The following is a 25,269-nucleotide window of genomic DNA, read 5'->3' as shown; positions in this document are numbered from 1 at the left end:
CATAAATAATTAACTATTTTAGTATAAATCTCTCCATCTATGTGATGAATATCGTTATATATATGAGCCTCCATTATGAGATTCTCTATCTAGGGGGAATATCCAAACATTTTTCAAGCTCCTTAGGTTGTGGTTCTCATAGAATGAGAATTTAGGGGATGGATTTACTTGTGTGATCTTGTATCTATACCACTATTTAAGGGGTTTTACTTATTTGAGATCCTCAATTTTGATGTCCAAAATGCTCTCAATCTTTTCTCTTACAAGTTTTTCAACTAATAGGATAAATATGTTTAAAAAAAAAAAATGCCAGTTGAATTCCACTTTCCATGTTTTACTCCTAAAAAAGTGCTTTTAATATGTGTTGATGCTCATTTTTGACAAATGACCCAACAGTAGAAGAAGCCCAACAATATAGAGAAGGTGAGAAGGGAAAAATGGTAAATGAATAAGGAAACAAGCACGGCAGTATGAAATAGCAGGATTGATGGCCAGCAGGCCCATAAAAAAAAAAGAGGTAAAGAAGCAGTAAATGGGCCAGGGAAACCCAAAGAATAAAGTAGTAAGCCCATGAGAATAATAAGAGATAAAGAGGAAGTAAATGGGCCAGGGAAGCCCAAGAAATGAATTGGTAAACTCAATGGGTTGGCTTAAATAAGCCCAAAAAGTAATAAGAGGTAAAGGTATGGTAATTAGGATGAGGAAGCCCAAAAAATCTAGTAAAAAGCCCATGGGAGTAAAAGAGGTAAAGATGAAGTAAATGTGTCGAGGAAGCTGGAGGAATGAAGTAATGAAATAGGCTAGCACAATAGGAACGCTGGCCAACAAAGCCCAAAAGAGATAAAGACGTGAAAAGTGGGCTTAGGGAGTCTTGAGCAAAAGATTGATGAAGAAGTGGGCTGGTACGGCAGGAGCATTAATCCACAAGCCTACAGGGATAACAAGCAATTAAAGGAGAGGTAAAGCTTTAACAGTCATGATGAAGTGATATGGCAGGATCAATAACCAAAAAGCTTACGGACATAGAAAAGGAAAACAAAGGCTCGGTAGGAAGATAAGGGCTTTTACCAAGCAATACCCAGTCTAAAAAGCAGGGAATATGAGTTCAAAAGCCCACACATCCTTCATGCCACAAAAGATAAACACCAACCAGCACGTATAGCAGAATCAAACAACCACAGAGGCAGCAGAAATGGTGTGAAGGCCAGAAAGAAACAAAGTTTAGACGGAGTGGAGCATACACAAAGGGCTAGGGCACCACCTACTTGTACCCAGCCAATACATGAGAGGTGGCCAAGGGTCAAGACTTTCAGAGAGATGTCTTGCAGAGATGACATCTCACCCAAAAGAGGTAAGTATGGGCTGGGACCACTTGATGCATGCCATAAAGGTAGGTAATGAAAATGCTTAATCCTTATTCGGATGAGGGAAGTGAAAAATAGAGAGAGGTAGGAAACAAGACAAGCAATTTTGTCTAGAAATGGAGAGTGGTGCAACCAACACATTTAGAGCAATGGTACTGGTTGAGGAGTCGGTAGACTAGTGGGTAGTCTTGTGAGGACACCTATAAAGAGCCAAAAGCAGTTAGAGGGTAAAATTGGTAAATCCCATCATAGCAGATAATATAAAAAGGGGCAGTTATGAACAGTGAAAGGAGAGGAACGAAAGGGAAGGGAGGTAGAAAGAAAAGAGAAGAAAAGAACAACAGAGAAAGAAAAAGAATACATAGAAAAACCAGAGAGACAAATGGTAGGAATAGTAACATGCATCAATAGACTATGTTTTTCTCTCCCTCTTGATAGATCCACTCTTTGAAGAATTGAAATTTGAAACCTTAACCATTTAGGCCATTTTTCCAAAGTGTGTAACTTCTACAGCAACAGCCTTCCTTGAGGTTACCCATGTTGAAAATTGGCTCCCTTCTTGGGTCTGCTTTTGCTGAAAGGCTAAGTCTACTTTTATGGCAGACAAACTATCCCTTTTACTATTCATGCTTATTGGGTGATTAGTTTACCGTTCAATTATTAAACTGTTTACTGTAGTGTTATTTCCATTTGTTGTATTGTTCTGCCATAACCTTATTAGCTACCTTCCTTCTTGGTGTTAGCCTCATTATTTTCGTTTAGTATTACAATTATTCTGTCGCACTGTATTCTTGCTATAACATCTTTAACGGTTGTTCCTGCTGTGGACATGCACGTCATACACTCAACCCATGATGCCTCTACTGGAATGCGTCTATAATGGGATGGCTCGATTTGTGCACAAGCTGGCCTAAAGTGTAGCTCCATTTAGGCCAGTCTCAACTTTCTTACCTCAGACCCACGGGTTGTAGTATAATAGGAGGGATCGAAGCCCAACAACACAAAAGGTCCACCACAATATGTCAATAACATTTTCCTCTTTTTCAATTACCAATTTTTTTTCCCTTTTACAACTGATTATATTGAAATTTCACTTCCCATGTTTTACTCTTAAAAAAATGCTTTTAATTTATTTAGTTTTTTTTCCCTTTTACAACCAATTACATTTAATTATTAAAAAACTACATTTTAGGATTAAAGAAAAGTTTATAATTGAGATAAATAAAATTAAAAAAAAAAAACACCAAAAAATAAATGAATGTCGATCTTGGAGCCTTTCCTTTAACAAAAATAAATCATAATAAAAAAACCTAAAACAAAAAAAAAAGTGATCCTTTTACTTCAATAAAAATAAATAAAAATTATTTAGATTTTGTACTTTGTTTTGTTATGGATTTGTATTGAGTAGCTACATTTTAGGAATATCATAAACACATAACACAACTGTGGGGAGTAAAAGGACCCAAATGGGTATATGGGCCTTTGGACTGTAGCATGGAGGGCCGACCTGCTCCAGAATTGAACTCTACGAATTGGCCAATACGCCGAGGGTCCAAGGGTGCAACCGAGGATGAGTTTCTCCTCGGACAAGCCCAAGAGAATTCAAAGTTTCATTATGAAGGTCAAAGCACCACTCTAGAAAGACTAATGGTTAAAGGGGGAAACCCTGAACCTTCTCGATACACCAGTGTTAAGGAAAATATCTAGAGCAAAGGCTGCCACCTCCGCATTAAAGACTCTGCACCTACCTCCCTGGCCGCATTAATGGGGAAGTGACCCCTGAACAGTAGGGCAGAAACTTCTAGTCAGGGTCCTAAAAGGCATCTGAAAAAGGGGTATTTAAGGGGGAGGAATGCAAAAGAGAGGGGGATCTCTCTCTCTCTCTCTCGCTCATTCTCTCTCTCTAAAGAAAAAGAAAAGAAATTAAGGATTGTAACCTGTAAGAAAGAAAGAGAAATAATACAAAGTTGGTCCTCGGCTTACATCCGAGGAGGCCTATTTGCCATTAACAATTGTTGTTCACAAGTGTTTGTAACTCTCAGGCTGTTGTCAAGTTCTTAGTACCTTTAACTTAGATTTCAAGCCCACACTCTACAAATTTTATTGTTTAAGGCTCATTGGGCCTGAGCCCATAATCTTCTTTGGGTCCAGGTGCAATTGTGCACTTACAACAACCATGTCCTTTTTTCTCAAAAAAAAAAAAAAAAAAACCCTCATCCATTTTTACTTCCATCAAAAATGTTATTCCATAAAAAATGTTACGTAGAGTTTTTTGGTTTTAAATGTAATTGTTAAATCCTGAATTTAAGCTCTTTTTTACTATTGTTATGGATTTGTAGTAAGTGGCTTAATTTTAGGATTGAAGATAAGTAGATAACTCCTATCAATAAATCAGAATTTTCTCTTAAAAAAATATAAGAAACAATTGAGGAAAGATGTGTGTTGATGCCCATTTTTGCAAATCCGTATCTAAAAGCCCATAAGGAAGAAAGCCCAATAAGAAGCAAGACTCAAAAGCCCATATGGAGGAAAGCCCAATAAAAAGCAAGGCCTAAAGACCCACAAAGAAGACCGTAGAGTAAGAAATGTCCAAAGAAAGAAATGCAAAGGAAAGCGATCTACAGCAGAATACAGATCTGCCATAGAATACAGATTTGCTGTAGAATAAGACCCTTTTGATTCAATCAATATTATTTGGCTCACAATGGCCCAAATCCTTTTATATAAAAGGATAGACGTGAAAACTAATAGGAAGAAGCACGATGAAAAGAAACAAGGTACAACAGGAAGTGTCAGTTGCAGGAATTGCGTGAAGGAAAGAAAAGCCAAACCATAGGAAATGACAAACACAGTAGGAAATGGATGAAGATATAAGATAGAGACACGCAATAGAGCGAAACAAAGCTTCTGCTATGGCGGAATCAATGTGGGAACGAAAGAAGACAAAAACAAAAGATAGTGGAGCAAGTACACAAGGGTCGAAGCACCGTCAACCTGTACCCAACCAATACAAGGAAGGTGGGCCCACGATTAATGAGATTCAGAGGGTGTGGTTTGGTGGTGGGGAGAAAATGAGTCTATATTTGGTTCTTAGCCGTGAGTTCTTTTGGGAATATACCCTGCTGAGATGATATCTTACCCAAAAAAGGTAGTAGATGGCTAGGACCATCTAATGCATGTCATAGAGGTAGGCGGTGAGGTAGCCCAATTCTTATCCATTTGAACCCAGAGATAGAGGTATATAGCAAGAACAAACAAAATGAGACTTTGTCATGAAATGAGTAGTGGAACAACAAACGTATTTTGAGTAGAGGTAGTGACTGGGCAACCAATGGGTTAGTGGGCAGTCTTGAAGGAATGCCCACAACAAGCCAAAAACTGTTGGTGAAATCCTAAGGGTAAAATGAAGAAATTTCATTGAATCAATTCACTATAAAAGGAAGAGGTAGCCATGGATGAAAGGGAGGAACATGTGGTTAGAGAGTAGTAAGTACCTAAGGAAGGCACTTAGAGGGGGAGGCACCTAAAGAAAGGAAAGACCAAAGGGGGAACAACCCACGCCAAGAGAGTAGTAAGAAACTAAGAGTAAAAAGAACGGAGAGAAAGAAAGGAAGAAAGGAAGAAAGAAAAAAATGGTAAAAAGAAGAGAGAAAACATGGCAGGATTAGGGCATGCATCAATAGACTATTTTTTCCCTCCCTCTTAGTAAACCCACTCTTTGAAGCTCCCCAAAAGTAATAACTAGTAGCCATTTAGGTCTATTCTCCAAAATGCACAACTTTGATGGCAAAAGCCTATGACAAGATTGTTCAAGTTGGGATTTGGGTTCCTTCTTGGTTTACTTATTCTATGGGAAGATTCAATACTTGATTTAAATTGAAAATATATTTGATTTCACTCGTTAAAACTTATATCTGTTGTATTTAGTCGTTCTGCTGTAGCACATTTTTTATTACGTTTGCTACATCATTTGTCCTACTGTGGTATCTTTATTTGTTATACTAGTTATTCTGCTGTAGCACCTTTTTATTATATTTACCGTGTTAACTATTATACTAGCTAAACCTTTTCTACTGAAGCCTTCGTATTTCTTTGTTATTACGTGTTTTACTTTTGACACGAACTAATCATTATCCTGCCATAAGTATATATACGTATACATTGTATCTCATGTTCTGCAAAATATATTTTATGTGTGTATATGTGAATACGTATAAGTACTTATGCGAATATATGTATGTATATATTTGAGAATATGCTAACTCATGTAAACTAACATTTGCTTGATGGGTATTTTCTTTGGGTTTTAGATTTGTTTATATGCAGGAAGTAGAAAAGTATTTCTGCAATAAAAAATGAAAAGTAGTCATTCATATTGCAGAAAAGTACAGAAAGCTTTACTGTGCAGCAGAAGGTTTTACTGCACAGCAAGAAGCTTTACTAAGTAGCAGAAGGTTTTATTACACAGTAGAAAGCTTTACCATGTAGCAGAAGATTTTATTGCACAGAAGGAAGCTTTATTGCACAACAGAAAGTTTTATTGCGCAACAGAAAGCTTTACTCCACAGTAGAAGGTTTTACTGCATAGCAGAAAGTTTTACTGCACAACAAAAAAGTCAGTCTTGTGGCGAAAACTGAAGAAAAGTTCCTTTTACAGCAGAAACAGATGATAAGCCCACTTTACAGTGTCTTCCCTTGGACTTTGGAGTCAATGTTTGTGCACAAACTGACAATGGAAAAATGGTACTTTGGAGCCCATTCCGCAGAGCGACAGACCCTACTTCCTTCTTAGAAAAAGCCTAGACTAAGCGTTGTCCAATAACATCAAGACACGTGTCTAAGGTACAAGAAACATAAAAAGAACTCTCTACATTTTTGGCGACTTCACTGGGGAGTTGAGATCAAGATGGGAGAATGAGATATTTCTCCCCCGTAATCGTGTTTCCAAGTCCTTACCAAAGAAAGACACGGATGTTCTTAAGCCGTCTAAGCTATACTCACAGGGAAGTTTCTAACCTTTTAATATATTTTGAAAGACATGGCCAATTTTGATATTTTGCTCTAAATTGGCGTACCCCAATAATTCATGATATCATAATTTACTAAAATTATTATGCTTTAAGAAATATCACCTAAATCTGATATGACCATTTTATGGAGCTGCCCACCCTTGGTTGAATAAGGGAGGGCTGAACAATAATTATTTTTTATCAATAATGATTTAAAAAATCTCACCAGTTATTGGAGTTTAGCTTGTTACTTACACAGATTGAGTTTAACGTAGGAAACAAAACAAGAAAAAACAAAATTGTGTTGAAAAAGAAATGTTATCATATATCAAGACTAGATGAATTAATTATTTGGTTTAATTTGTGCTACAACATAGGAAAGTAGCCAAAACGTCACAGTAGTACCATAGTGGAATTCTATGGTGGAGTATCATGGCAACATTATAGCAAAACAATATTGCAAAATTCTATGGCAAAATACTGTAGCAACGTTATAGCAGGACAGTACCATAGCGGAATTTTATGGCGGAATATCACAGCAACATTACAGCAAAACAGTGTGGTGAAATTCTATGGTAGAACATTGCAGCAACGTTATAGTAGAATGGTACGCAGTAGAATTTTGTGGCCAAACACAACATTGTTAAAACAAAGCAGTATCATGAGCAAAATGCTATGGTAGAATATTGCAGCAGAATGTTGTGGTAGAATACCACAATCCCTAGTAGAGTTCAATGGCATTGCATCAAAACGCAATAGCAAAATATCACTACAACACCATAGAGTTCTTCGACAAAAATATCCTAAGAACTCTACAATAGAAGGCCTTAACAATACTTGGTCCTATCCATTAAATGCCATTTGTTCTCCTTGCCATACATGTGAAACATGTGTCAAGCCACTTATTTAAACATGCAACTCTCCTAAAAGCTTTTTAAGCCACTTATCACATTTTTGCTCTCATTTCTTTTAAGGAAACATTAGAAACTTTCTAAACTCTCTCCATCTCCACCTTTGGGTCCAGCATTTAGAAGAGAAAAATCCCTTCATTCCCTCACAAGGTTTCAATAATTTTTTTCATGCTAGTGATTCTAGCACTACTTCCCCTCAAGAACCAAAAGCTAGAAACAAAATGAAGTTATAGAAGCCAAATGAAAACTTTCATCATTACTATACTGTTGCGAATCACTATTTCCCCCATGAAGTATCCCTTAGCAGACTTTTCCAGAAGTGCAAAATGTCCATTTGTAGAAATTTCGTAGCAGAAAGTGGAGATCCTTTGGCAGACTGTTCATAGTAGAATCTGCTGAATTTTAGAAGTGCAGAATGTTCATCTGCATAATATTTTATAGCAGAAAATTTCAGAAGCAAGAATGTAGATCTCTCTGTAGATTATTTATAGTAGAATTTGTTGAGTTCTAGAATGTTCATAAGCAGAATATTTCGCAATGGAATCTCAGGAATGCAGAATGTTCATCGGCAGAATATTTCGCAGCAGAATCCCAGAAATGCAAAATGTTCATCAACAGAATATTTCGTGGTGAAAAGTTTCAGAAGACAAAGTGTAGATCCTTCGGCCAACTATTTACAGTAGAATTTGTTGAATTTCAAAAATGCAGAATGCTCATCTACAAAATGTTTTGTAGCAGAAAGTTTTAGAAGACAAAGTGCAAATCCTCTGGCAGATTGTTCATAGCAGAATCTGCTGAATTTCAGAAATGTAGAATGCTAATTTGCAAAATATTTCAAGGCAGAAAGTTTCAGAAGCCAAAGTACAGATATCTCAGCAGACTGTTCATAGCAGAATATTCTGTAGCAAAATTTTGTATTGAATTCTAGCAGGTCTTTTCGTAGAATATCCTACCGCAAAATTCAGTACTGAATTCTTGAACTTTCTAAGTGCAACCACAAATCCAACATGATTATCTTCTACAAAAAAAGTGATCATTGCCCCATTAAGAATTCATGAGAACACCAACAGTGTGAAGATGTGTAAATGAGTAGTGGATGATTCTGCTACAACAAGAAATTTGAGTCTAGATCTTATTCAACAAATTTGAGACTTGTTCTCAAAGCAAGAGAGGTGCACACAAAGCCTTTCATGTTCACTTTTGCTGAATCAATCTCTTTCTACTACATTAGCAAATATATTAGTATCAATGAAGGGACGAGGGAGAAGTAATCAATTCGGCGATATAGAAACATCCGCTTTCAATTGAAGAATACATTGAAGGCATTTGACGGGATGGTGAAGTGTCCAAATTAAATTCTGACCTTGGAATGAGGCCAATCACTAAGTTATTGCGTACTCTCCATAAAGAAACCCAAATCTACAAGTTGCTTGCAAACTTCTCTTTGTCCATTATTGGGTCTATCAAACCGATTCAACAACCTTGAAGAGTTGAGAAGCTTTCTTTGAAGCACCTCAGAGGATTTATGCCTAGAGTGGCATCAATGATTATGATCTTTATGATATTTCTAAGAAAGAATGTATCAGATCACTTGTACTACAAACTACGCAACTCCACCACCACTTTTCAAGTCATGAAGCTCATTGATGCCCATGTCTCATCCAAGAAGAACTTTGCAACAGTGACAAACTCAAAGCTTCTTCTTTTGGCTTGTGTACAAGAGAGAAATAGCAGAATCAATTTCTGACACACATTTTGCTGTGAATAGAGTTGCTCATCTTACTGCTACAGAAAACTATTACGTGGTTTTTATTGAAGGCTTTTTGCTGTAAGGGCATCTTACCACAGGAATAAAGAAGCATGATGTCCCAAGAAGATGTTGGTACGTCATGGGAAAATTCTATATTAGAAGCCGCAGACTCTTGACCATTACTAGCCAACCATGAAGCAAAAGATGTAGCAAGCTCCATCTAATTACGCTCATACTCAAAGCAAGCAAAGAAGAAACCCAAGAAATATGGGTCTTAGTAGTGAAAGCTAGCAAAAGGGTTGTTGATGAGAATGCAAATTGTCATATTTTTCTCCCTTAATGTTTAGTAATTTATACTTATTTGGTGCCTAAATGTACTCATTATTCTTATATTTTGATTTAGGATGCAAATGGAGGCATTAAGTGCAAAACGTAGCTAATTGGGCGATTTTGGACAGTTTCGACATCACTTCATAATCTGGGCATAACTCTCTCATCAAAGCTCCGATTGAGATGATTTAAGATGCTATGGAACGCCAAAAAAAAGCTCTACAATTTTCATGTTTTGATTTTTGAGAGATACTAGCTGAATCAAGGTCGAAATCGGGCTTGAAGTTGTTGCACCTGCAATGTTGACATTCTGGAATGTTCCTTCGCCTAAAATTCTAATACCTGATGCAGTTTATTTTCAGAAGCTTCCAGATATGGTGCACGAAAATTCCAGCTGAAAAACACCACTTTTCTAGTTATATTAGGACTTTGTTTTATTTTTAATATTTTCCTTAATTAGTCAAATTTAGATATTATTATTTAGAATATTTTTAGGAGATTTTGTAGGCTTGGGAAAGGGGGAATTAACGTGTAAAAGAGGGGAGGAGAACACACATGCCTCCCTCTCCCCTCTTCTCTAATTTTCTCCTTCGAGTTTTCATCATGGCCCGGCTTGGCTAAACATTTATACTTAATCGAAGGAAACGGAAGCCTCAAAATCAATAAAACTGTGAGATCTAATTTGTTTTTACTGTTCAATTTATGCTTTGAGTATTAGATGTTCTTCTGTAACTATTTTCATGATTTTCTCATTTAATTAGGAGGCCTGCTAGTTTATTATTCGTTGCAATCTATTGCTAGGTTAGATATCAAATCCGTAATTGTTTGATCTCTCTAATTTGTGAAGCAACCAAGATTTAATGATTTGCTGCTTCAAAAATTATTAGATCTTAGGAAGAATGCTCGACTAAATTAAATACAACTGCTTGTGCTTGTGTTGTTTAGTTTCATCGATCTCTCTAATTCTTAAGGCTGCTACTAGATTAAACCTTTGGCACTTGTCTTGGGTTGTTTAGTAGTTAGAGTTTATTAGAACGCTTGTTTTCTAATTAACTGCGACTAAGGAGAGATAGGAAAATAGTTCCAATGGTGAATATTCAAAGTGTGAATTGATATATACTTGCATCGATGATTAGTTCTAAAATTCCGGTGATGGATGTTGACTTATACCAAGGTTTGTTCTTTTGATTGATTTCGATATTTTAATTTGAATTGTTTTTCTTAAAATTGTTTTCGTTATACTCAAATCCCCCCCCTCATCATTGTTCACGTAGCATAAAACTAGGCTAGATACTCTCCGTGGAAACGATCCTTACTCACACCGCTACATATATTTTTTGGAGTAAAGGTTTTATTTTTGGTTGCTTGCGAAAGCACACCAAATTTTGGTGCCGTTGCTGGGGAGTGATTCTAGTTGATTTTTGTGCTTCTTGTGATCCTTATTTTGTTCTTGAAATTTAAAAAAAAAAAAATCGTTAGTTTTCTGTAGAATTCTGATTGCGGTAGAACTAGGCTTAATAGTATAGTTTTATGAAGGTAAACGGTGTTCTGAGCAAACCTATTTAATCCTTTGGATTACTAGCCCTACCCTCTCGAGGCCAGATTCCACTGTTTTCTAGGATTTTTAGGCATTTTTTTAAAATGTTTTAGCGTAGAATTTTTATTTATTTTCATTACTATAGATTTTTCCTAATTTTTTTTTTCATGATTTATTCGAGTTTCCTTGATTGTTAATGACTGTAACTTGATCTTCTAATCAAGGTGATTTGTAGTACGACCTAGAAATAGAGAGAACTTTGCGTAGGTTAAGGAGGAAAGTTCAGAGAAATTCTGAAGAGCACGATCTACCTCTTGATTCCCTGTTTGCTAACAAATCTGATTTAGAAGAGGAAGAAGTCATGGATGGAAATTAAACTTTGAAAGAGCTTGCTGCACCTGATTTGAATCAATAACCATTATGCATAACATTCTCTACTTTAGATGCTACTACTACTTTTGAATTAAAATCTGGACTAATACATCTCTTGCCCACTTTTCATGGCCTTGCGGGTGAAGATCCTTACAATAAAGGAGCTTCATGTGGTGTGCATAAGTATGAAACTCATGGGGGTGACTGAAGATCAAATTAAATTAAGAGCCTTTTTGCTTTCTTTGAAGGATTCGGCTAAGGATTGGTTCTATTATCTACCCTCCGGGAGTATTAAAACATGGAATGAGATGAAGAAGTTTTTTTTGGAGAAATATTTCCTAGCTTCAAGGGCAGCCAACATTCGAAAAGAAATTTGTGGAGTAAGGCAGCACAACGGAGAGTCCCTACATGAATATTGGGAACGTTTCAAGAAATTATGTGCAAGCTGCCCCCATCATAAATTAGTGAGTAGCTACTTATCCAATATTTCTATAAGGGCCTTCTACCCACTGATAGGAGCATGATTGATGTTGTTAGTGGAGGAGCTTTGGTGGATAAAACTCCCGAGGCCGCGAGAAACTTGATTACAAATATGGCGGCCAATTCTCAACAATTTGGCACTAGGCTCGACTCTCCATCAAAGCATGTTAGGAGCTTCTATCAATGTCATGCCATATTCTATATATGCTTCTTTAAAACTTGGACCTTTGAATAAAACTGGTGTTGTGATTCAATTGGTTGATAGATCTATTGCCTGTCCTAAGGGTGTAGTTGAGGATGTTCTTGTGCAAGTTAATTATTTGGTTTTCCCTGCTGATTTCTATGTGCTTGATATGGAGAATGGTGATCAAACTACTCCTATTTTGTTAGGAAAACCATTCTTAAAGACATCCAAGACTAAGATAGATGTTCATAGTGGCACACTTACCATGGATTTTGATGGTGAAATTGTTAAATTTAATATTTATGATGCCATGAAATAGCCTGATGATGATAATCCTGTTTATTCTATTGATGTGATTGATTCTTTAGCATAGGAAGTTTTTGAACTTGATGGAAAAGATGGAATAGAAGTTGCCATTAGTAAGCATTTTGAGAAAGAGAATGAGGAGTTAGCCTTGAGTATTGATTTGCAGGAAACTGTTGCAGCATTGAATGATTTTCCAAAGTTATAGTAGTCAGGTAACGTTCCTTATGTTGCGTTACCAGTTTCTAATGAGAGGCCTTTACCCTTTATTTTGCAGGCCCCCATTCTAGATTTGAAGCCTCTCCCCAGTCACCTCAAGTACGTGTTCCTTGGAGACGGAGGAACGTTTTCAGTGATCATTTCTAGTAGACTGAGTGCACCACATGAATAAAAGCTTGTGCAGGTCCTTAAGGAGCATAAGACGACTATTGGTTGGACAATTGTAGATATTAAGGGAATTAGCCTGTCTACATGCATGCATTGTATCTTATTTGAAGAGGGAACAAAACCTTCCCGCCAACCGCAAAGAAGATTGAACCCGCCCATGATGGATGTAGTGAAGAAGGAGATCATCAAACTTCTTGAAGTTAGAGTGATTTGTCCCATTTCAGATAGCAATTGGGTTAGCTCGGTTCAAGTGGTTCCTAAAAAGACTGGAATAACTATTATGAAAAATCAAAATGATGAGTTAGTTCCTACCTGTATTCAAAATGGGTGGAGGTTTTGTATAGATTATAGAAAATTAAATGCTGTAATCTGCAAGGACCGCTTCCCTTTACCTTTTATTGATCAAATGCTTGAAAGGTCAGCTAGTCATTCTTACTATTGTTTTCTTGATGGTTATGCAGGTTATTTTCAGATTGCAATTGTTCTAGAGGATCAAGAAAAGACGACTTTTACATGCCCATTTGGGACTTTTGCATATTGTTGCATGCCCTTTGGCCTTTACAACGCCCCATTCACTTTCCAAAGGTGTTTGGTTAGCATATTTTCATATTATATTGAGCATATCATAGAAGTCTTTAGGGATGATTTCATAGTTTATGGAGACTCCTTTGATAATTTTTTGCATAACCTTACACTTGTTCTTCAAAGATGCATATAAACTAACCTTGTGTTAAATTTTAAAAAAAGTCATTTTATGGTTATAGTTTTGGGTCATGTTTTTCATCTAAGGGAATTGAGGTAGATAAAGCTAAAGTTAATATTATTCAATCTTTACCTTATCCCACTAGTGTGCAGGAAGTTCGTTCTTTTCTTGGACATGCAAGTTTTTATCGAAGATTCATCAAGGATTTCTCCAAAACAGCATTACCCCAATGCAAGTTGCTACAAAAGGATGTGGCTTTTGAGTTTGATGAGGCATGTAAAAAGGCGTTTGATAAGCTGAAGGAACTGTTGACTTCTACCCCAGTTATACAGCCCTCTGACTGGAACGTTCCTTTTGAGATAATGTGCAACACAAGTGATTATGCAGTAGGCGCTGTTTTGTGTCAAAGAATTGGAAAAGCGTCTCATGCCATTTATTATGCTTCAAGGACTTTGAATGATGCTCAGAGAAATTATTCTACCATTGAAAAAGAACTTTTAGCTGTTGTTTTTGCTTTAGAAAAGTTTTGATCTTATTTGCTTGGTACTAAAGTCATTGTTTACTCTAATCATGCAGCTCTTCGTTATTTGATGACAAAGAAAGAGGCAAAACCAAGATTAATAAGATGGATACTTCTCATGAGTGAATTTGATTTGGAGGTCAAAGACAAAAGAGGGATAGAAAATCCTATCGCAGATTATTTGAGTCGTTTAGTTCATGTGGAGGATGACCTTTGTCTGCAACACATTCCCTGACGAGCAATTGATCTCCATGAGTGTGACATTACCTTGGTATGCAAATATTGTAAATTATTTGGTTACTGATATGTTACCTCCTGGTCTGTCTAAGGGTTAAAGAGATAAGATCAAGAGTGATGCCAAATACTATGTGTGGGATGACCTGTACTTATGGAAGCATTGTGCAGATCAAGTGATAAGAAGGTGCGTTCCTGAAAATGAAATAGTTTCTATTCTCACCTTTTGTCATTCTTACGCTTGTGGAGGTCACTTTGGAGCTAAGAAGACAGCGAGAAAAGTGCTAGAATGTTTCTATTGGCCATCTTTATTTTGAGACTCATATTCTTTTTGTAAGTCATGCGATCATTGTCAAAAAATAGGTAATATATTCCAAAGGAATGAGATGCCACAAACCCCCATATTATTTTGCTAAATTTTTGATGTTTGGGGCATCGATTTCATGGGACCGTTCCTTGTATCTTTCAGTTATGTTTATATGTTGCTTGCTGTTGATTATGTCTCGAAATGGGTGGAAGCTAAAGCTACTAGGACTGATGATTCTAAATTTGTTACAGATTTTATCAAGTTTAACATATTCTCTAGATTTGGATTTCCAAGAGCTCTAATAAGTGATCGAGGCACTCTTGCAATTAAATTGTGGAGAATTTGCTGAGAAAGTACCATGTGACCCACAAGGTGTCAACTACCTATCATCCACAAACTAGTGGACAAGCGGAAGTGTCAAATCAAGAGATCAAGTCCATCCTTGAAAAGACTATCAATCCAAGTAGAAAAGATTGGAGTTTACGCTTGGATGATGCCTTGTGGGCATATAAGACTGCATATAAGACGCCCATTGGTATGTCACCTTATCGGTTGGTGTTTGGGAAACCATGCCACCTTCCAGTTGAGTTAGAACACAAGGCTTATTGGGCTATCAAGAGTTTCAGCATGAAGATGGGTGAAAGTGGAGAACACAAGAAGTTGCAACTACAAGAGTTAGAGAAAATTTGCAATGATGCCTATGAGAGTGCAAGGATTTACAAGGAAAAGACAAAGGCTTTTCATGATAAGATGATCTCTAGGAAGAAGTTTAAAGTTGGTCAAAAAGTCCTTCTATACCATTCATGACTTCATTTGTTTTCGGGCAAGTTGCGTTCTCGTTAGATTGGACCTTTTGTTGTTACTAATGTTTTTCCTCATGGTGCAGTTGAAATTCAAAGTTTAGCAATTTCCAAAGTGTTCAAGGTGAATGGCCATAGACTTAAGCCTTTCTATGAAGGCTTCCAAGTAGAGATTGTGGCAAAATTAGACCTTGAGGATCCAATCTATACTAATTGAAGAAGGAAGCATTAAGTCGAGCCAACGACAATAATCAAAGGCACTACTTGGGAGGCAACCCAAGGGGAGTTATTTTTCCTGTCTTTTTATTTTCGCATTTATATTTTGGTTATTTTTGCCTTTTCTTCGCATTTCACCTTACATTGGGCACAATGTAAGTTTTAAGTGTAGGGGAGGGGATTTAGGTTGTGTTTTAATTTTGTATTTTTGAAAAAAAAAATTGCTCTTTGTTTTTGTGGTTTTCAAAGATTTTTGGTTATGTATGTCATGAGCAAGATTCAATTAAGCTTGAAAAATTCGTAACATGATTGAAGAAGTGATCTTCCAGCTTAGAATTAATTGGTCTCATTATTTTCCTTGAGAATGGTAGTGACTAAATTTAGTAGACGAAAGCTGGTGAGACTTTGAGCCTTTAGACTGACACATCCATATCAGTCTCACTATTCTTTCATGTGAGATATTCTTCCATTGATTTGTTTCTCTAGAACTTTCTTTGATTCTCTTTGAGGTCATATTGACACATGCATGCATGAAAATGATTAAGGCCCTCTTTGTTATAAGCTACACAAGCCAAATATCATACCTTGTAATTAATTTTCCCTTTGTTGAACCCCTTTGAGCTTTATTGTTTTTTTTTTTCCCTTTATTGTGAACCCACGTTACAAGCTTTAAACTCGAAAAAAAATGCCTTTACCCAAGCCGTAGAGCTAGTGGAGCATTGTTCATCATTATGATAAGTATGGGTGTGCAAGAAATAAGTGTGGGGGTGTCTGGATTTGTGGTATGGCAATGACTGGTGAAATGGAACATGTCTTCATTCGCAATTTGTGAGTTCTATTGTTGATGTAATTTTGAAAAAAAAAAGAGAAAAAAAAGAAAAAGAAAGTGATGGAGGAAATTGCTTTTAATATTACAAACTGTCTATGTTCATAATTCCTCCTAAAATTCCAAGAAAGGGGTTTTTTTATACGTGATATATACAAAGGTGGAAGCTGCTAAATGGAGTGATTGGTTTTACACGTCTTATATATTTGAGCTTGAGTTGATTCATTTTTGCTCCACTAGTTTCGATGGCTTTTGAGCTACATTCCCAAATATTTCCCACCTTGATCATAAACCCCGTTACAACCCTTGAAAAGTCCTTATGATTCGTGTTATGCATGTGATCCCAGTGGTGGAGAATGAGAAGATATGCAAGCCTATGGTAGATCATTTCCATTGCAATGAATTTGAGCGAAACACATACCCTTCAAACGCATAAGAGTCGAGTGTTTATTTCTGTGAGGGTCCACATAATTAGTTTACTCCATCTTTGAGTGAAAATGCTTACTAAGTAATTGTAAGTTTGTAAAGTTTTTAGACCCCTTAAAACACCAGTCGATTAACATAGTTATTTAGCCAAGTGGTTACTTAGATAAATTATTCAGATCTAGATTAACACAAACAAATCATATCATGTAAAGAGTGCGGGAAAAGTAAATAACACACGATATGATAACCTAGGAAAACTAAACCAGTAAAAACTTGAGGAGGATTTAACCTAGCTATCATCAAGGTAAAACAAATCCACTATGAAAGGATTGAAGTTTTACAATAGTGACTTAGACCACTAACATCCTATTGCTACCTCGAGTAGAAAACTTACTACCATCACCACGTGATAGCTCCGAGTCCACAGACTACTTTTTTCTCAGATCCACAGCATCCACAAGTATACCACTTGTTTTTCTTTAAGCTCTTTATGCAGCAACTGAAACGATCACCAAGCTCTCAACATCAATCTCGATCTTGATAACCCTAAGTATGTATGAAGGCAAACACCTCTAAATCTCACAAGAGATTCACACATACAGCATAAACAACAACCTCAAAATGTGGTTAGGGTTTTTCCTTTTATACTTAAGGCAAAACATAAAACCCTACACGTCATATGAGCTTGGGCTGAGTTGGAAAATTCTGTAGAAAAACATTTTGCACGAGCTTTGATCGATCGAGTCTAATTTTCGATCGATCAAGCCTTGCAGAAATTGAGTAGTAATTTCCTGCAATTACTTGATTCCAACTTTACATAAACACACACTTTGAGTAGCCTAAATCTAGACTAAACGTTTTGATTATGGTTTGCCAACATATACATATTGAAGTTCTAATACATTAGTTCCTAATTTCTTAGAACCTAACAAAGTTGTTTAAGAATGTTTTTTCATGATATGTTATGAGTTTTGAAGAACTTGGTTGTTCTTTGTTGATGGCGTTGCATGGCAAAAAGAAAAAAAAATGAAGACTGTAAGAAGGATCCTTGCTCCGCAAAGTACTATTCGCGAAGTTGGCAAGAGAAAGAAGAGTCAAAGAATCCAAAGAGCCAATTTTGAGCATTCTACAGAGATGAGAAAATGTAGAACATCAAAATGAAGAAGAACCCAACAAAGAAGGATTCCATGGCATTTGTGTCTCCTAGCTATTCTCAAAGAGCAACTATACTTATGGAAGAATAAAGAGATGATACTAAGGAATACGTGGGGAAAGTAAGAAAGCACAAAAGTAAGTTAGTTGAAGCAGTTAAGCCTAATTCTTCTGCCACAAAATCTACTACAATCTTCACTTCCTGCAGTATAGACACTGCTCTAGTAGAAACAGAGTAAGAGGTGTATTAACACAGAGAAATAAGTGCATGTATTGCAGCGGAAGCGGAGAAACTAGTAGCAGGAAGTGTCTGCATATTCTGCGGAAGTAGAAAAATGAGTATTTATCCCTACAGAAGCAAAGAAATGAGTACGTATTATCGTAGAAAGCAGAGGTATAAAGAAGCAAGCATGCATATTGCCGTAGAAGCAAAGAAGTGAGCATGTGCTATTGTAGAAATGTAAAGAAATAAGTATACGAATTTCCGTAGACATAAAGAAATGGGTACCACCATCGAAGTCCAAGATTACAAGGAATTTCCAAAAAGCAAACCAAGAACAGACAAAGGAATGATGAAGAAGAGAAGGATGCACACATCATCATCATCGACAATCCCTTTGAATGAGGGTAGAAGTAGAAAAAGAGGCTAAGAATGTCCTATTGCAAAAAGACCCTTGAATGGGGCAACAATCCCTTTGAATGAGGGTAGAGGTATGCAAAGGGCCCTTGAATGGGGCAATAATCCCTTTGAATGAGGGTAGAGGTAGAAAAAGAGGCTAAGAATGACCTATTGCAAAAAGACCCTTGAATGAGGCAATAATCCCTTTGAAGGAGGGTAGAGGTAGAAAAAGAGATTAAGAATGGTATTTTGTAAAGAAAGCCCTCGAATGAGGAAAATATTCCCTTTAAATAGGGATAGACGTAAAAAAGGAGATCAAGAATGATCTCATGAGCTAACGATCCCTCTACATAAGGTTTGAAATATAAAAAGACTAAGAATGGTCTTCCACAGAATATTCATTGAATTGGGTGGCAGACCTCTTGAATGAAAGAAAAAGAATTAGTAGAGAAAACCAAGAAATGTTTATGCATAAAAGAAGTGGTGAAAGAATCGCTTTCCTTACAAAGAGGAAGGAAAAAGAAGAAGATGGGTACGTGAGTAGAGAAGAAGATTAAAAAAAAAAGAAAAAAAGAGTAAGGGCCTAGACACAGATATCAACAACACAACACAATCAAATGAAATCAATAATGAGAAAAGTATCTTGAAAGTCATTTGGGGTAGGCGTGGCAGAAAGTAAGCGCTCCCTCCTCAAACTTTCAACACTGACATTAATAGAGTTAGCAGCAGATGCTACCTTTCCTCTTGAAATTGCAAGCGAGAGCTCTCAGTAAGGACCTCTCACTTCAACAGAATAACATGCAGGCAATCAGCAAAAAAATCGAACTAAAAAAAGGCAAATTTTTGAGCAAACTCGCTTTAGGGTGACTGTAAGTGCACAATTGCACCTGGACCCAAGAACAGTTATGGGCTCAGGCCCAATGAGCCTTAAACAATAAAAATTTGTAGAGAGTGGGCTTGAAACCCAGGTTAGAAGTGAGTGAAGATTAAATGACAACTAAAGATTGCCAGTATTTGGAAACAGCAAGGAGTAATGTAAATAGGTCTCCTCGGACGTAAGCCGAGAGCTGTTCTTATATTATCTCTCTCTCTTTGTCTTTTTTCTTGTTAGGTTACAAAAAGTCCTCCTTCTTTCTGTTCTAGGTCCTCCCTTAAATACTCTTCTTTTTAATACTTTCTACACGTGTTGCCCCAACTCCTCCCTTAGCCTAGATATTTCTTTTCTTAGTGCCTTTGAACAGTAACTAGAAGTTTCCCTTCCACTGTTCAAGTGTCACCTCCCCATTAATGCGGCCAGGGTGGTAGGTGCGGGGTCTTTAATGTGGAGGTAGCAGCCTTTATCTTTGACATTTCTTCAACACCGGTGCTTACGGGGCATTCTAGGGTTTCCCCGCTTTTAACCATTGGCCTTAGCGTGCCATCCCCTAACCTTTACTATGAAATCTCGAGTTCTTCGGTGCTCACCCGAGGTAAGTTCACCCTCGGGCTGGGTCCTCGGATCCTCGGCGCATGGGCCGACCCATAGTATTAACAACTTCTAAACCCGGGGTCGGGTCGGCCCTCCTTAACACGGCCCAGGCCCGTGTTCCCATCGGGATCTTTTTGCCCCCCACAATAGCCCCTCGAAAACTCTAATTTTCAACGTCCGAGGAGAAAAATAGGGTTTTGATCAAACAGAACACCTTTCTACACACTTTATAAGTGATGGCACGTGTGGAAATCGTTTCGCGTCCCCGAGAAGATGACACTTGGCGGTTTTATTTTCGAAAACGCGCGCATTTATTACTGTAAGTTACTCTTTGTCTCCCACGTTCAACGGTGAGATGGACATCCAACGGTTCTCATTACTCCACGAAATTTTAGGCGGGACAGACATAATTTCGAGGCCGCCTTTTCGCACGTCGTGACGCTTCGGGAACCCGCGCCTTCATTTAATTCCTCAGGGGGTAATCCCATCAAGACATCAGCCATCATACCTTACTTTGCAGAAAACCGTGGAGATTTGCACACCTTCAACCTTGTAAGTTCTTGCTCCTATTCTTAACCTTTTCTCCTCGATATTTGTCCTCGGCTACCAATACAAACACTCTCCCTTTTAAAGTTTAGTCAATCGTCTTTCTGTAATGGGAAAATTCAAGTGTCTAGTTGATACCGCCGCTGGGATGGAGGGCTTTAGAGCTAAATACCATATTCCCAGTGACGTAGGGTTAGAATACTGCCCGGCAACAGCCGTGGCGGGTTCTAGGAAAGAGGAAGAGGTTATCATCCCTATGATAGCCTTCATAGAGGGTGGGATGACCCTTCCAATGAAACCCGTAATGAGGGAGTATCTTCGCAACCACCGGTTGTGCCGACCAATGCCTTCCAAACGTTTTTAGAGTTCTAGGTAGTGTAGATGCTCTAAACGAGCGAGATGGGTTTAAACCTCACATGGCACGATGTCGTGTTCCTATATGAGTCCCACAAACTCTCTAAGGTAGGTTATTACATGAAATCTCGGTCCAGGCACCGTTAGGCTAATCTCCTGTACGCCCAAATCAAACAAAGGCATGAAGGACGACTACTTGATCGTGTCACAGGAGCGGCACGATGACTTCCACCGCCGATTCGGTGGGGATCCGAGTGCGACGCCGTAGGATTAATCTCCCCACAACACAACTTCTCCTAACACACACACAAAAATGCTTATTTGTATTTACTTAAACTTGTTAAATATTTGTGTGAATCTAATCGAGGTTTGTTTGTTTTGACGTCTTTTTTGCGGATAAGCGGCACGTGCGTCCTCGTCGAGTCACCGTAACGTTGCCGATCTCGCCAAGTACTTCGCTCCGAGGTGTTCGTTAGCGAAGACTTACAACTCCGGGCTGCTCACCTCATCCTCGGATACACTCCCCTTTCCAAAGACTTCCAAGAGATAGAGGACGCCATTATTGCGGGCGGCCGAGAGACGGAAGAGGATCAACGTAGCTCGGCGCCATTTTTTGGACGACCGTGACCTCCGGACGCTCACTAACACTATTTTGTACAACCGGCCGATAGCAGCGGTCCACTCGCCGTGCACTCACAAACAACCGTCGTTCGAAGAGCGAGTGTCTTCTTCACACACTTGACGACGAGATAGACCAATTCCACCTCGAAGACACCGAGAGACCTCGCGGGAACCGGTTTGTGGTACTTTCCGACGAGGAAGAAGAAGCCACCGAGACCTGCGGAATTGTGGGTTTGTGGTTGCCCTTCCCGAAGACGACGTAGGAGAAGACATGGGACGAATGGAGGGTCTCACTCACCAACGGGGGCTGCCAAAGTTGCGAGAGAAGAAGAAAACGGGGACGTCCCGAGTTCCCCCGGCTTTACCTCCTCCTCCTCCTCAGTCGAGCCCCAGCGCTAGCCGAGGATCCCAAGAAGAAGAGGAAGGGGGATAATGATGGGACGACTAATAAAGACCCCAAGAAACCACGCCAACAACTCCCACCGGCCCCGGCGAGCGGAAGCGGACAAGGGCAAGGCGAGCCGTTCGGTTGAACTCGGGAAATCGGGGATGAGGCCCAGTGCGCCGAGCACCGACCACTTGGTCCCCCGATCTAAGGCCCGGACGGCGCTCCATCTCTTGCCAGTCCGATAAGGGCGGTTCAACAAGGCCACGCCCACCACGGCCGAGGTCTTGGAACGTCCTGCCCGCCGCCCCGAGGACATGGAGACCTTGGAGAAGATGGGCCGGCCACAACTATTTCTCTCTCTAAAAAGAGACTTAGCGCGGTAAGTTTTTCTCCTTTTTTAGGAAGATTCCACTTTTAATAATATTTATAGTTAACTCCATCGTACTTTGTTACAAGGCTATTCGGGAGGTCTTTGTGGGCGAAAAGCTTATTGAAGACACTCGGAAAGTAGCCGTAAGCCGAGCTCGAAATAAGGTTGGAGGCGAGAAGTCCTTGGGCACAGCCCTTGCCGAGAATGAGAAGCTGACCTCGGAGGTAGCGGGGAGGAGAGAAAAACGGGGTCGAGTGACTTGAAGACTATGAAGACCTAGATAGAAGGACGGCGCAAAGCTCCTTCGTGAAAGAGATGAAGAGCTCTCCCGAGCTCGGGAGTGCTCGGATGCGAAGAAGCAGCGGCGATGAAGGAAGAAGCCGGCTCCTTCCAACTCTCTCTTCAGCGCTAAGCGAGGCCGGTTCGATGAAGGGGTAGCAACCACCGAGAGCGGTAGAGAGGAGTTCGCGGCTTTATGCCGCGAATCTGTCAAAAGTATGGGGGGAAGCTTTAAACGCAGCAGGAGTTCCCCAATCTTCGGATTTGAGGAAGTCCGAGAACGTTTGGCTTCCCCTAGAAATACGAGGAGATTGAAGAGGCTCCCGCTTTGCTCCTACCCACGAGACGACTCTTCCCGCTTTACCTCGATGGTCCGCAAATTCGATCCTACGAACCTTCGGTTCCAATAAAGAGAAGGAAGGAGGAGTGGATGCGAGAGAAGGACTTGAACGAGCAGTGGAACCCATCGTCCTTTCAACAACGACAGTGGATAAAGGAAAGCAGATTATGACTCCTTTTGAGCTTGAGTTGAGAAAGACCGAGGGCACTAGTACCTCTCAGCAAGATCCTCCTCCAACAGCTTAGGACTTAGCTTAGGGCTTCTCTTTTTCCATTTTTTTTTTTTTGAATTATATGTAATGCATACTCAATTGATTAATGAAGAACGATTTCGTTTACTTTTCACTTGGATTTTCTCTGTTTCTACTTTACTCTTTTTTTTGTACTTATCACAAAAGTTTCCCATTAAGTCATATCAAAAGTTTCTCAGAGTATAAAAATCTAACTCCAAGGATTGCACAATCATAACTTCCACATAATCATGCGTATATTACTAAAGATTTAATACAAAGTGACATAGTTAATACGTTTGAACAATGCCTTGATTAAAAAGGAAAAAGGACTTCATATAATGATTAAGCCCTTACAATGCATAACACTGTTTCTAGTAGGATGTAAGATTCGAGGACCATTCTTTACACAAAATTGCTTAACAATTGGAGATATAAAACTTAAGGTCCGAGTTTAATAAACAGTAACGTATTAACATCCAGACACAATCAGAAGTTAAGTTAAATCAAAGTCATAGTCCGAAGATAAATCTTAAGCAATCTTTCGTTTGATTCTTCAAGATTGTAACTGTAAACGATAAGACATCAATTTCCACAAGGTTTGTGGTCCGAGACTTAACCAAGTTTCGTTTGATTCTTAAAAATTGTAACTTCAAATGTTAATTTTCCCAAAGGGAGGTCCGAAGACCGGCATAACTAAGGTTGTTTAACAAATGACAAGACATCAATTTCCACAAGAGTTTGTGGTCCGAGGACTACATAACCAAGTTTCGTTTGATTCTTAAAAATTGTAACTTCAAATGTTAATTTTCCCAAAGTAGGAGGTCCGAAGACCCGGCATAACTAAGGTTCTGTTTAACAAATGTCAAGACATCATTTTACTCAATGTTTGTGGTCGAGAATTTGTACTTAACCAAGTTTGTTTGATTCTTAAAAATTGTAACTTCAAATGTTAATTTTCCCAAGTAGGAGGTCCGAAGACCCGGCATAACTAAGGTTGTTTAACAAATGTCAAGACATCAATTTCCACAAGGTTTGTGGTCCGAGGACTGCACTTAACCAAGTTTCTTTTTGATACTTAATAATTGATACTTCAAATGTTAATTTTCACAAAGTAGGAGGTCCGAAGACCCGGCATAACTAAGGTTCTGTTTAACAAATGACAAGACATCAATTTCCACAAGGTTTGTGGTCCGAGGACTGCACTTAACCAAGTTTCTGTTTGATTCTTAAAAATTGTAACTTCAAATGTTAATTTTCCCAAAGTAGGAGGTTCGAAGACCCGGCATAACTAAGGTTCTGTTTAACAAATGACAAGACATCAATTTCCACAAGGTTTGTGGTCCGAGGACTACACTTAACCAAGTTTCGTTGATTCTTAAAAATTGTAACTTCAAATACGAGAGCTAGCCATAACTTTGAAACATTAATTGACAAAAGCTTATTTGATTAATAATAATACCTTCTAAGATTATTTACATTCCATGGACGTGGTACAACTCGTTCATCCAGGTCAGCTAGCCTATACGACCCTATGCCTGCTATTGAAACAATGCGATAGGGCCTTCCCAGATTAGGTCCTAGCTTACCCCATGCGGGTTCTTAGAAGTGCCTACAACTTTCCTTAATACAAGATCACCAGGCGCAAGTGGCCTTAGCTTCATGTGGGCATCATGTCCTTGTTTTAGCTTCGCGATAATAAGCCATTTGGACCATAGGCCTCACGCCGTTCTTCAAGTAAATCAAGATCTCTCTCTAGAAGTTCCTCGTTATTCTCTGGACTAAAGAACTTGTCTTTAGAGTAGGAAAACAGACTCCAATGGTATCACCGCCTCAGCTCCGTAAGTCATAGAGAATGGCGTTTCTCCGGTGGACTGCGCGGAGTGGTCGAATCGTCCGAGGACATGAGGAGCTCTTCTACCCATCTGCCTTTCGCATCATCCAACCTCTTGAGCCCGTTGACTATGACCTTGTTAACGGCCTCGGCCAATCCATTTCCTCGAGGATAAGGCTTGGGTAGAGTATCTATTTACGATGCCCATGTCACCACGATGCGCTAAAGGCGTTCTTTGTCAAATTGAACGCCATTGTCGAGATAAGTGTATGCGGTATACCAAATCTAGTAACAATATTCTTCCATATAAACTTCTTGGAATCAACATCTCGGATATTGGCTAAGGGCTCGGCTTCAACCCATTTCGTGAAGTAGTCGTGTCCTACGAGCGGCTATCTTTTGTTTCCAAC

At 38.7% G+C, this 25,269-nt stretch overlaps 1 non-coding gene across 1 annotated transcript; it reads right to left on the bottom strand.

Moving 5' to 3' along the window:
* Nucleotides 1–11,629: 11,629 nt before the first annotated feature.
* On the bottom strand, nucleotides 11,630–11,736 carry LOC142608491 (small nucleolar RNA R71). The gene has a single exon (XR_012839520.1). It is a non-coding gene; the product is annotated as a small nucleolar RNA R71 (small nucleolar RNA).
* Nucleotides 11,737–25,269: the final 13,533 nt, after the last annotated feature.

Source organism: Castanea sativa, chromosome 8 (genome assembly GCF_040712315.1).
Source record: "Castanea sativa cultivar Marrone di Chiusa Pesio chromosome 8, ASM4071231v1".
Classification (NCBI taxonomy): domain Eukaryota; kingdom Viridiplantae; phylum Streptophyta; class Magnoliopsida; order Fagales; family Fagaceae; genus Castanea; species Castanea sativa.
The sequence above is the reverse complement of the archived record's forward strand: the minus strand, read 5'-3'. Positions and strand labels throughout refer to the sequence as shown.